At 40.8% G+C, this 10,582-nt stretch overlaps 1 non-coding gene across 1 annotated transcript; it reads left to right on the plus strand.

The window, feature by feature from the left end:
• The first annotated feature begins 397 nt into the window (after positions 1–397).
• On the plus strand, positions 398–469 carry TRNAP-AGG (transfer RNA proline (anticodon AGG)). The gene has a single exon. It is a non-coding gene; the product is annotated as a tRNA-Pro (tRNA).
• The last annotated feature ends 10,113 nt before the right edge of the window (positions 470–10,582 follow it).

A 10,582-nucleotide genomic window follows, 5' to 3' on the forward strand; every position in this document is an offset into this window, starting at 1 on the left:
CGAAGTCATACTTATTATGATTTTCTATGAGAATATTTGAGATGGCTGAGTTGATCTAATGCGCCGATTAAGGTTCTTGTCGACAGGGCGTGGGTTCAAATCTCACTCTCAAGAGCGCATTTCAGTTGGCATAAGGTTTTTCCATATTATTTTTACTGATCATATTGCACAATTCGCACAGTTCCAGTTCCAGGAACTGATCTCATATTTCTCAATTCCACCAGTGACGATGACGAGTATCTTTTAACATGAATATTTCATGTAGAGGAAATCTTCTTGTATACTGTGTATTGTTATGTTATGGATAGCATTTTCTTTCTATGGAACCGTTTATTTTGCGTCGTTCTTGCTCGTTATCAAAATTCCAAATTGGTGACAGAATCTGCTTCCAAAATGTGGGCATTTGGTCTAGTGGTATGATTCTCGCTTAGGGTGCGAGAGGTCCCGAGTTCAATTCTCGGAATGCCCCCATCATCATCCCCATGGATTTATTAGTCTTCCTTTGGTCGGGAAATTTTGTGCACAACCTGTTACCTGGGTGGAAACCAAAATTACCATACAGTCTTACTCTTTTATTTGTCCGCGTGGAGCGGTATAAAATTCTGTGCACAACCTGTTACACCCTGGAAACCTAAATTACAAGAGTCACTGTTTAAAATAAAAAATTTCTGACCAAACTTTGAATTGGATACTCTTTGTTCGGGGATCAACCATCCACTCCTCTTTTGGGAAACCTAAATAATCCAACCATGAAAAGCTTAGTACAGACTTTAAAACAAACAATTTATTCGCCGAAAAAAAAGCCTTTTGAACTGTAGATTCTTCCCAAATAGATTGCAACCTTTCCTCAGAGCCTATCACACTTCCTCATAGATCATTAAGGAAACATTGTGACCAAAGTATTGTATAAGTCAAAGCACGTAGAATCCCAGAAACGTGGCCGCCCATCAGCTTTATGCAAAGAGCGACCTTACCTTTCAGCTATGCTGGCATCATCTTCCCCACGTTACTACTTTTTCGTTTACAGAATACTTGTCATTATATCATTTTTTTTTTCCACGTTTTAACATAAAACTTATGTTGATATTAGTTGAGATGTTTTTAAGAGAATAACAATCCGTTTTAATCTTCATATATGTTTCTCCGTGTTTATATTTTTAAATCTTAACCTCTATTAGTTACACAATGCTTCTTCATTATTTATATTTTTTGAATTTTAATTGATTTGGGATTTTTATTTTCAATTTTACATACATGTTGTTTGTTATTGTTTATTTATCTAGTTTTTATATAATATAAGATGTATTTTTCATAAAAAAAAATCATTATTTCTTAATTTAATCTCATTTATTTTTAAGAAAGGGTTTTTTTATTTTTTTTAAATGAGAATTTATTAAATTACTTTTCAATGGTGTTGTTAAACTAAAATGATTATATCTATATCTCTGGGTTTCTATTACAATTTTTATGAGCAAAACTTATAAGCATACCCAATCACCTCGGTAACACTAGTTGGGCAGCAAGGTATTCCAAATTCCTCAATCATACTAAACTTTGTGTTTTGATACTACTTTGTAATGTACTTAATATCATTGTCCACTATGGAGGATACATGGTACCTTTTGAAACACAAATTTTTTGTTGATAATTTATGGAAAATTGTGTATTCTATTTGTTGATATGCATGCACATCAACAAATAGAATACACAATTTTCTAGAAGTTATCAACATCAAATTATATTATCAACGTCAAATAATACACTGTGAAAATATCCATGTCAAAGAACAAAAATTGACTACATCCTGAGAGTAACCAACCCTAGTTTTTCCTTAATATGCCAATTTCTTGGTAGACTTTTTAGTCCAGGATTATGACTGGCGATGTTGTTGTAGAGTTGGCTTGAGCCGGAACATTAATTACAACAAGGCCTTCCTGCTACTTGTTCGACTTAGTGTCTAAGTCAAAGATAACATAGCATTCTATGCGAGACAACCGAACAACTATATCATCCAAGTTGTATCTAATGTCTCTCAGAAGTCACTTTATATCCTCCTGACCTGCAAAGAGCTTGTAGTTGTCTACTTGCTTGTCTCTAATGACCATCCTAAGAAGAGTTTCTATTTGACGATGTAAAGTGATGGAATGAAGGAAGTGGATCCTTATTGGAATGAATGAAGTAAGTGGAATGATGTAAAGTCTATTGCGACATGGTTATTGAAGACAAAAGAAATTGTAAATATAGAAAATATTTACACTTCCATAAAAGGTGTTTGAATGCTTACATATATAAAAATAGGATTTGTCACACCCCACAACTCGTTGGGTCTAGGCATAGCATAACTACTTCAAATGAGACAACAACCTGCAAACATGCAACCATGACAGGGATATCATTATTAATGTTCGCCTAAGAGGATAATTCCCCAAATTGTTGGTGCCCAAGGCCCATCTGAGCAAGAAAATTCTCCACTGCCAGTTCTTTGTCTTTGGTCGATTCTCATCTCATTCATGCTCCTTCATGCCTTCATCCCGTTGAATTTGTGTAATATACCTTCATCCACAACCCTCAGTGTAAGAAGGGCCTGAAGGTGGTGGACTCCCTGCAAATCAAAATAATACTTTGATAAATATGTTTAGCCATGAAGAAAAATAGAAAAATAGCAAACTGGTGAGGGGTTTTTTCCTTGAGACTGGTACTGCATTTCCGAAAGATCCAGCACTGCAGGCGAAGGATAACGAAGTAATGTCTTGGAGAGAAAAAGCACCGCCCAATGTACAACAAAGACAGTGATCTAGGTGGATATTGCTGGCCACCTGCCAAGTCCACTTGGACCCCCACCATTATTTCTTTTAGCTTTTCAGTTTCCTTAATTGTAGCACAGTTTACTATTCTTAGCAGTTTTTCGGGTCCTGAGCTTCTTGAGCCGTTTTGAGGCCCTAAACGACATTTTTTGGGATAGTTCTTGTACAGATTTTTCTAACGAGATACTATGCGCGTCAAACGGAGATCACCAAAGTTACGACCCCGGGAAGTTAATGTACCAATTTACCCAAACGAGGCCCACAGTTTGGCGTTTCATCTTCTAGGGTTAGGTTTATGGATGTTTATGGTTTTCCATTGTTTCTCAACAATAAATAGGCCTTCGAGCCTCATTGTAACACAGTTGAGAAGCATGCAACCGCCACATCTCTTATCAGAGATAAGCTACCATCACCCTAGCTGGTTTATTTCCATTATTGTTTGTAAGCATATTTCAATATTTTACATTAATCAAATGAAGTATTATTTCCACTGCATCTCTGTGTTTATGGTTATCTCTGTAATTTGTTGCGTTCCTATTTAAATCTGGATTAGTGGTATCAAAGCGGTCTGCTTTTTCTCTGTTTTTCTTTGCATGTCCCCAACGAGGTCGGGATATAAGGAGTAAGGGCTTGAACTGGTCGAACCTTTGCAAGACCAGCCTCGCAAATCCCGACGGCCTCCCATGGAAAATGAAAAGAAAGACGAGGGGGTAGGAGATCCTATCAAAATCTTGCTCGAAGAAGCCCTCGAGCGACAATGGAATGCAATGATGGACAACTTTGCTCAGATCCTTCAGCGGCTACCCAAGGGCAATGCATCGGCTTCCAACAGCTACTCTGGAAACGCCACACCATTTAAGGTACAAGTTAATTTTGAAATCCCCATATTCAATGGTCAGATAGACGCAGATGTCATCGATAAATGGTTAAATCTGCTAGAGGATTATTTTTTTGTTCATGATTTTTCTAGTCGGGAAAAGATTATTCTCACTCTTCTCAAAGCAAACCCCCATGTCAAGGACATGTGGGGAACCTACTGCGAGCAGAAGGATGAAAGTACAGGCTCACTATTTTCAGCTGCACCCACTTGGGATTCATTCCAGGATGCCATCAAGGAGCAGTACTACCCTATAGGAAGCTATGAGGATCAATACATAAAGTGGACCACGTTGTGCCAGGGAAGGGACCAAAACGTGCTAGAGTTTACCAATATTTTCCATACCCTTTGCACAAAGTTGGGTATCAAGGATTCGGAGCAACATTTAGTACTCAAACACTACGGTTGCCTGCACAAGTACATCCAAGAAGAAATAGAATTCCTGAACATCCCCTCGCTCGGCACAACATACCGATATGTTGTCAAGGTCGAGCAAAAGTTTAAACAAAAGAAGCGAGACTTTGGATCTGCGAATTCGAAGCAAGGGAAAGGTGCCCCCAAACCGTAGAACAAAGGAAAAAGCCAAGGTGGGGCAGCCCAAGACAACCCGCCAAATCTGCAAGCAAAGAACATCGTCGTGAAGCCGAAAAATGACACAGGAAAGTTGTGTGAGTTCCATAAGAGCTCCACTCACAACACAAGTGAGTGTCAGGCCAAGCAATCACTGGTGGCTGAGCTAAAGGTTTCAAAATCAGATGCATTTTCTGACTCCGAGTTAGAACCCGACAAGGGGAATGACAAAGGGAAGCAGATTATCAATGCGGAGCCCAATGCCACCGTTGCCACCACGAAGATCCAGAAGGAGGAACTCGAAGATGCAGAGGAGGAGGAGCGTCTCTTCCACTCCCAGATGTTGGTAAAGGGCTCGCCGTTACAGTTCATTGTTGATAGCGAGAGCCAAAAGAACCTCATTTCAGCACAGGTTGTGAAGCGGCTAGGCTTACCAACCACAGCGCATCCACAACCATACACCATCGGGTGGCTTCACCAAGGACGGGATCTTCGCGTGAGCCAACAATGTCACCTTCCATACAACATCAAGCCCTTCACGGATGAGGTATTGTGTGACATTTCTCCCCTTGAAGTTTGTGATGTATTATTAGGACAACCATACTTGTGGAAGCGACATGCTGTGTATGAATCAAGACCCCGTGCTATTATTGTTACTTTGGGAAATAAGTTGGATAGGATAAATGAGGTAGCACCACCTACCGCCATCTCTTTGATTACTGCAAAACAATGTAGTAAGCTCGTTTCCAAAATAGGGAAAAAAAATTTCCTGATGATACGCCCTCAAGGAAAGAAGAAGACGGTGGCCATGACCTCCAGACAGGGCCCCTCCGCATGACAAATACAGATGGACAAGGTCACGGAGGAGTACGAGGAAATCTTCACCTCCCTCACAAGGGTTCCTCTACACTGTCAGGTCAAGCACTCCATTGACCTGACCCCAGGTGCACCGCTGCCTAATGGACCAATATATCAGCACTCCATTCTGGAGAATGATGAAATCAAGAGGCAGATTCAGGAGCTACTATAGAAAGGTCACATCCGTCTCAGTTCATCACCCTGTGGGAGCCCGATCACATTGGTACGGAAGAAGGATGGGACTTGGAGACTCTATATTGACTATCAGGCGTTGAACAAGATCACTGTCTGTAATAGGTACCTGATCCCACGGATTGATGACCTCTTGGACCAACTGAAGGAGGCAAAAATATTCAGCAAGATCGATTTGAAATCAAGATATCACCAGGTACTAATTGAACCCTCTGATGTGTGGAAGACTGCCTTCAAAGCTAAGGAGGGCCTTTTCAAATGGTTGGTTATGCCTTTCGGATTGACGAATGCTCCTGCAACCTTCATGAGGCTAATGGATGACATCTTGTGGCCATTCACCAGCTCATTTGTAGTGGTATACTTGGATGACATCCTAATCTTCAGCCAGAGTTGGGAAGAGCACCTCTACCACATCCAACAGGTTCTCTAAACACTACGGAAACACAAGTTATGTGCCAATTTGGAGAAATGCACTTTTGGCATGACCCAGGTTCAATATCTGGGATATATTATTGATGAATAGGGGGTGCATGTGGATCTAGCCAAGATCCAAGTCATTCGATATTGGTCATCTCCAACCACTCTGATAGAGCTCCGCATCTTTCTAGGTCTTGCCAACTTCTACCACAGGTTCGTGTTGGGATTTTCTCATATCACTTGGCCCTTGAGTCAAGTCACCAAGGAAGGAGCAAAAGCAAAATTATTTTGGTCTGAATCTCAACAGAAGGCATTCACAGAGTTGAAAGATTGCCTCTGCATGACACCAGTGCTCGCATTACCAGACTTGCAACAACCATTTGAGGTTGAGACATATGCCTCTGACTATGCTATGGGGTCAGTCCTTACTCAACATGGGCATCCAGTGGCATATCACAGTGAGACACTTTCAGACACAGTCGAGAAGTATCCCACTTATGACAAAGAGATGTATTCCATTGTGCAGGCCTGCCGACAATGGAAGCATTACATTTTGGGGAAGGAAACGGTCATCCACACAGACCACTGACCCTTGCATTTCATACAGACCCAAGGGAAATTGCGAAATGATCACCATCAGAAGTGCTCCACATACCTGCAACAGTTCCATTTTAATATCAAGTATAAGAAGGGTAGCACCAATAATGTTGTAGATTGCCCCAGTTGACCACCGATCATGGTGTTACCCACTGCGCTCAACTCTTGTGGGCACGAGACTTCTGATTGGCCACTTCTCTACAAAAGTGACCCAGAATTCAATCACACATACCAGACACTCTTTGAGGGTTAGCATGTTCCGGATTTTTACCTCTGGGATGCCCTGTTATGCCACCTGCGTCACCTTTGTGTTCCTTCAAGCGAGCGTGCCAAGATAATTTGGGAAGCACACTACAGTCATGCTACTGGACATTTCGGGGTCAAGAAAACAGTGGCAGTACTGCAGAAGTATTTCTATTTGCTAAATCTTCGACAGGATGTCGGGAAGTACATCAGATCATGCAATGCCTATGTCATTGCCAAACCGATCATCAAGAAGCAAGGCCTCTATACCCCGCTGCCTACCCCTAGTCGACCTTGGGAATCCATCTCCATGGATTACATGTCAGGCCTTCCTTCCACTAAGCATGGAAATGACTGTGTTTTTGTGGTCGTTGACAGGTTCTCAAAGATGGACATTATGACTACCTGCAAGAAGAATATCACAACAGAAGCCACTGCTAAACTCTTCTTTGAACGAGTGTGGGTACACTTTGGGATCCCACAGTCTATCATCTCAGATCGGGATAGTAGGTTCCTTAGTACATTTTGGTCCAGTCTCTGGTCGATGCTCGACACCAAACTCACTAAGTCCACAACCTTCCATCCTCAAACTGATGGCCAGACAGAGGTTGTCAATAGGATGATCATACACATTCTGCGCATGTACAACTCAAAGCATCCACGCACATGGGATGAGAGTCTCCCCTATGTTCAACACAGCTACAATCAGGCTCTCCACAGCTTGACTGGCCACAACCCTTTTCAGGTGGGCTTGGGATTCCAGCCACTATGTCCCATTGATGTGGCCATTCCATTTGCAGCTACTAACGCAGATTCGGCTCATGTCAAGTCTGAAACAGATAAGGCAAACAATTTCATTGAGCACATCCAACATATTCGCTATCAGGACCATGACATTTTGGAGAAATCAAATACCAAGTACAAGTAGCAACATGATCAACATCGGGTGCCACACAAGTTTCAAGTGGGCGACAAACTTTGGTTGCATTTGCAAAAGGAACGCCTTACTGAAGCCTATCGGAAACTCAGACCACTCCGATATGGTCCTTACACCATTACCAAGGTTTTGGGAGATAATGCATTTTAGCTCAACATCCCCCCATTCCTTGGCCTGCACCTAGTGTTCAATGTGGACTGCCTTGGGCCATACTTTCTAGCATTACTAGACACATCGAACATTGTAGAACAACTCACACCCACAGAGTTAAATCCAGATTGCATGGAACGAGCTACAACTGATCGAATCATGGACACATAGATCAAGCACACTCACCAGCAGAATATCCAACTGTATCGAGTTGTCAAAGCAGGCCAACTCCTTCACCAGGGACCAAGTTCAACAGAAGTTTCCTCATCTTATGGAGGAACTCAACGCAATGGGGACCATTGCTTCCTAAGCGGGGAGGAATGATCTAGCTGGATATTGGTGGCCACCTGCCAAGTCCACTTGGATCCCCACCATCATTTCTTTCATCTTTTCAGTTTCCTTAATTGTAGCACAGTTTACTAGTTTTAGAAGTTTTTCGGGTCTTGAACTTCCAAAGCCGTTTTGAGGCCCAAAACAACGTTTTTTTGGGAAAACTGGGATGAACCAATGTTGCTCTTCCCAAAGTTGTAGTTCTCAGATAGATCTTTCTAACGAGATATTGTGCACGTCAAACGGAGATCGTATGCCAAAGTTATGACCTTGGGAAGTTGATGTACCAATTTACCCAAACGGAGCCCACAGTTTGGCGTTTCATCTTCTAGGGTTAGGTTTTTGGATGTTTAGGGTTTTCCATTGTTTCTCAACAATAAATAAGCCTTTGAGCCTCATTGTAACATAGTTGAGAGGCATGTAGTTGCCACATCTATTCTCAAAGATAAGCTTCCATCGCCCTAGCTCGTTTATTTCCATTGCTGTTTGTAAGCATATTTCAATATTTTACATTAATGAAATGAAGTATTATTTCCACTGCATCTCTGTGTTTATGGTTATCTCTATTATTTATTGCGTTCCTATTTAAATCTGGATCAGACAGTGTGTCTCCATTCGAATAATATTTTACAATGGCTTCTTTCTTGGTATGTTATCGAGCTTCTATAGTAAATCCACCTGCAAACAGAAGAAGCCCAAGGATGCAAGTCTAGAAACGCTAAGCGATAAATTTCATTGGAGTTCCACTGGAGTAGCCAAGATTCATTGTGGGGAAAATTAGGCAAACCACTTTCTGTTCGGCACAACACGTAGCATTCATACATCCACCACAGCTGTCTATTCAACACAACACATAACATTCACCCAACCACACATAGAATTCACACATCCACATGTAATCAAAGTCCTTCATCATTATTATTATTATTATCCAATTTAAAGGTCATGACCAAGCCAGACACCAAATTGGTGTATGAGACCCCCTTATTTGTGGGACAAGCAACCCACCTTCGTGCAACAATTTGACTGTTAAGTCTACGAAGGCATACATACTCTACCCCACTCTTGTTTTGAACCTATGACCTCTTAGGAGTAAACACATGCTCTTAACCATTAGACCCACTCATGTTGATGATCTGGATTTCCCAGCTTGTACTTATTGGAGCACTCACCATCAACATTTAATTTTAGATAACTAATGATACAACAATGCTAACATTAGTCAAGCTCGACAGGAATTCTATTATATTCATATGCCTTTTAAACTAACTTATTAACATCTTGGCCTCGAAAAAAAGGCCAAATAAGACCTCTAATTCCTTGATTGGTTAACAAGAAATGGTTTTAATGTTCGATAGGCTGAACATAAGCACACTATAAAAGTTTAGCTTAAAAACATTATCTGGCTACATATGGCTCAAATTTCAAAACAAACCGATTGCAATAGTCCCTATTGCCTATGATAGGGACTAATAACAAGGATGAGATGAAACAACTTAGCTTGCCCATATCCATTAAATTTTAAAATCTAATATATTTGCAATCTAACATATATTTGCATGATTTCAAACAAATTTGACTAAAAATATATACTTAAAAATGTCGACAATGTAAAATTATGGCACTACTTAAAATGTTTAGCCATAATTTTTCTTTTTTCCATTGCTTTATATAATGTATATATAGTTTTTGTTTTTTTGATGCCCGTCTCATTCATGCTCCTTCATGCCTTCATCCTGTTGAATTTGTGTAATATGCCTTCATCAGAAACCTCGGTGTAAGAAGGGCCTACAGGTGGTGGACTCGCTGCAAATCAGAATAATACTTTGATAAATATGTTTAGCCATGAAGAAAAATAGAAAAATAGCAAACCAATGAGGGGTTTGTCCCTTGAGACTGGCAAGGCATTGCCAAAAGATCCAACACTATAGGCGAAGGATAACGAAGTAGTATGTTGGAGAGCAAAAACACCGCCCAATGTACAACAAAGACAATGTGTCTCCAGTCGAATAATATTTTACAGTGGCTTCTTTCTTGGTATGTAATCGAGCTTCTATAGGAAATCCACTTGTAAACAGAAGAAGCCCAAGGATGCAAGTCGAGAAACGCTAAGTAATAAATTCCACTGGAATTCCACTAGAGTAGCCATGATTCACTGTGGAGAAAATTAGGCAACAAAATTAGCCACCACTATCTGTTCAGCACAACACATAGCATTCACACATCCACGATAGCTGTCTGTTCAACACAACACGTAGCATTCACCCAACCACACATAGCATTCACACATCCACATGTAATCAGAGTCCTTCATCATTACTATTATTATTATCCAATTTTAAGGTCACAACCAAGCCAGACACCAAATTGGTGTATGAGACCCCCTTATTTGTCGGACAAGGAACCCACCTTCGCGCAACGATTTGACTGTTAAGTCTACGAAGGCATACATACTCTACCCCCCTCTTGTTTTGAACCTGTGACCTCTTAGGTAAACACATGTTCTTAACCATTAGGCCCACTGATGTTGCCGATCTGGATTGCCCAGCGTGTACTTATTAGAGCACTCACCGTCAACATTTAATTTTAGATAACTAATGATACAAC

The sequence above is a fragment of the Pinus tabuliformis genome, chromosome 6 (genome assembly GCF_031772625.1).
Source record: "Pinus tabuliformis cultivar Carrire ecotype Pingquan chromosome 6, CPIR1, whole genome shotgun sequence".
In the NCBI taxonomy this organism is placed as follows: domain Eukaryota; kingdom Viridiplantae; phylum Streptophyta; class Pinopsida; order Pinales; family Pinaceae; genus Pinus; species Pinus tabuliformis.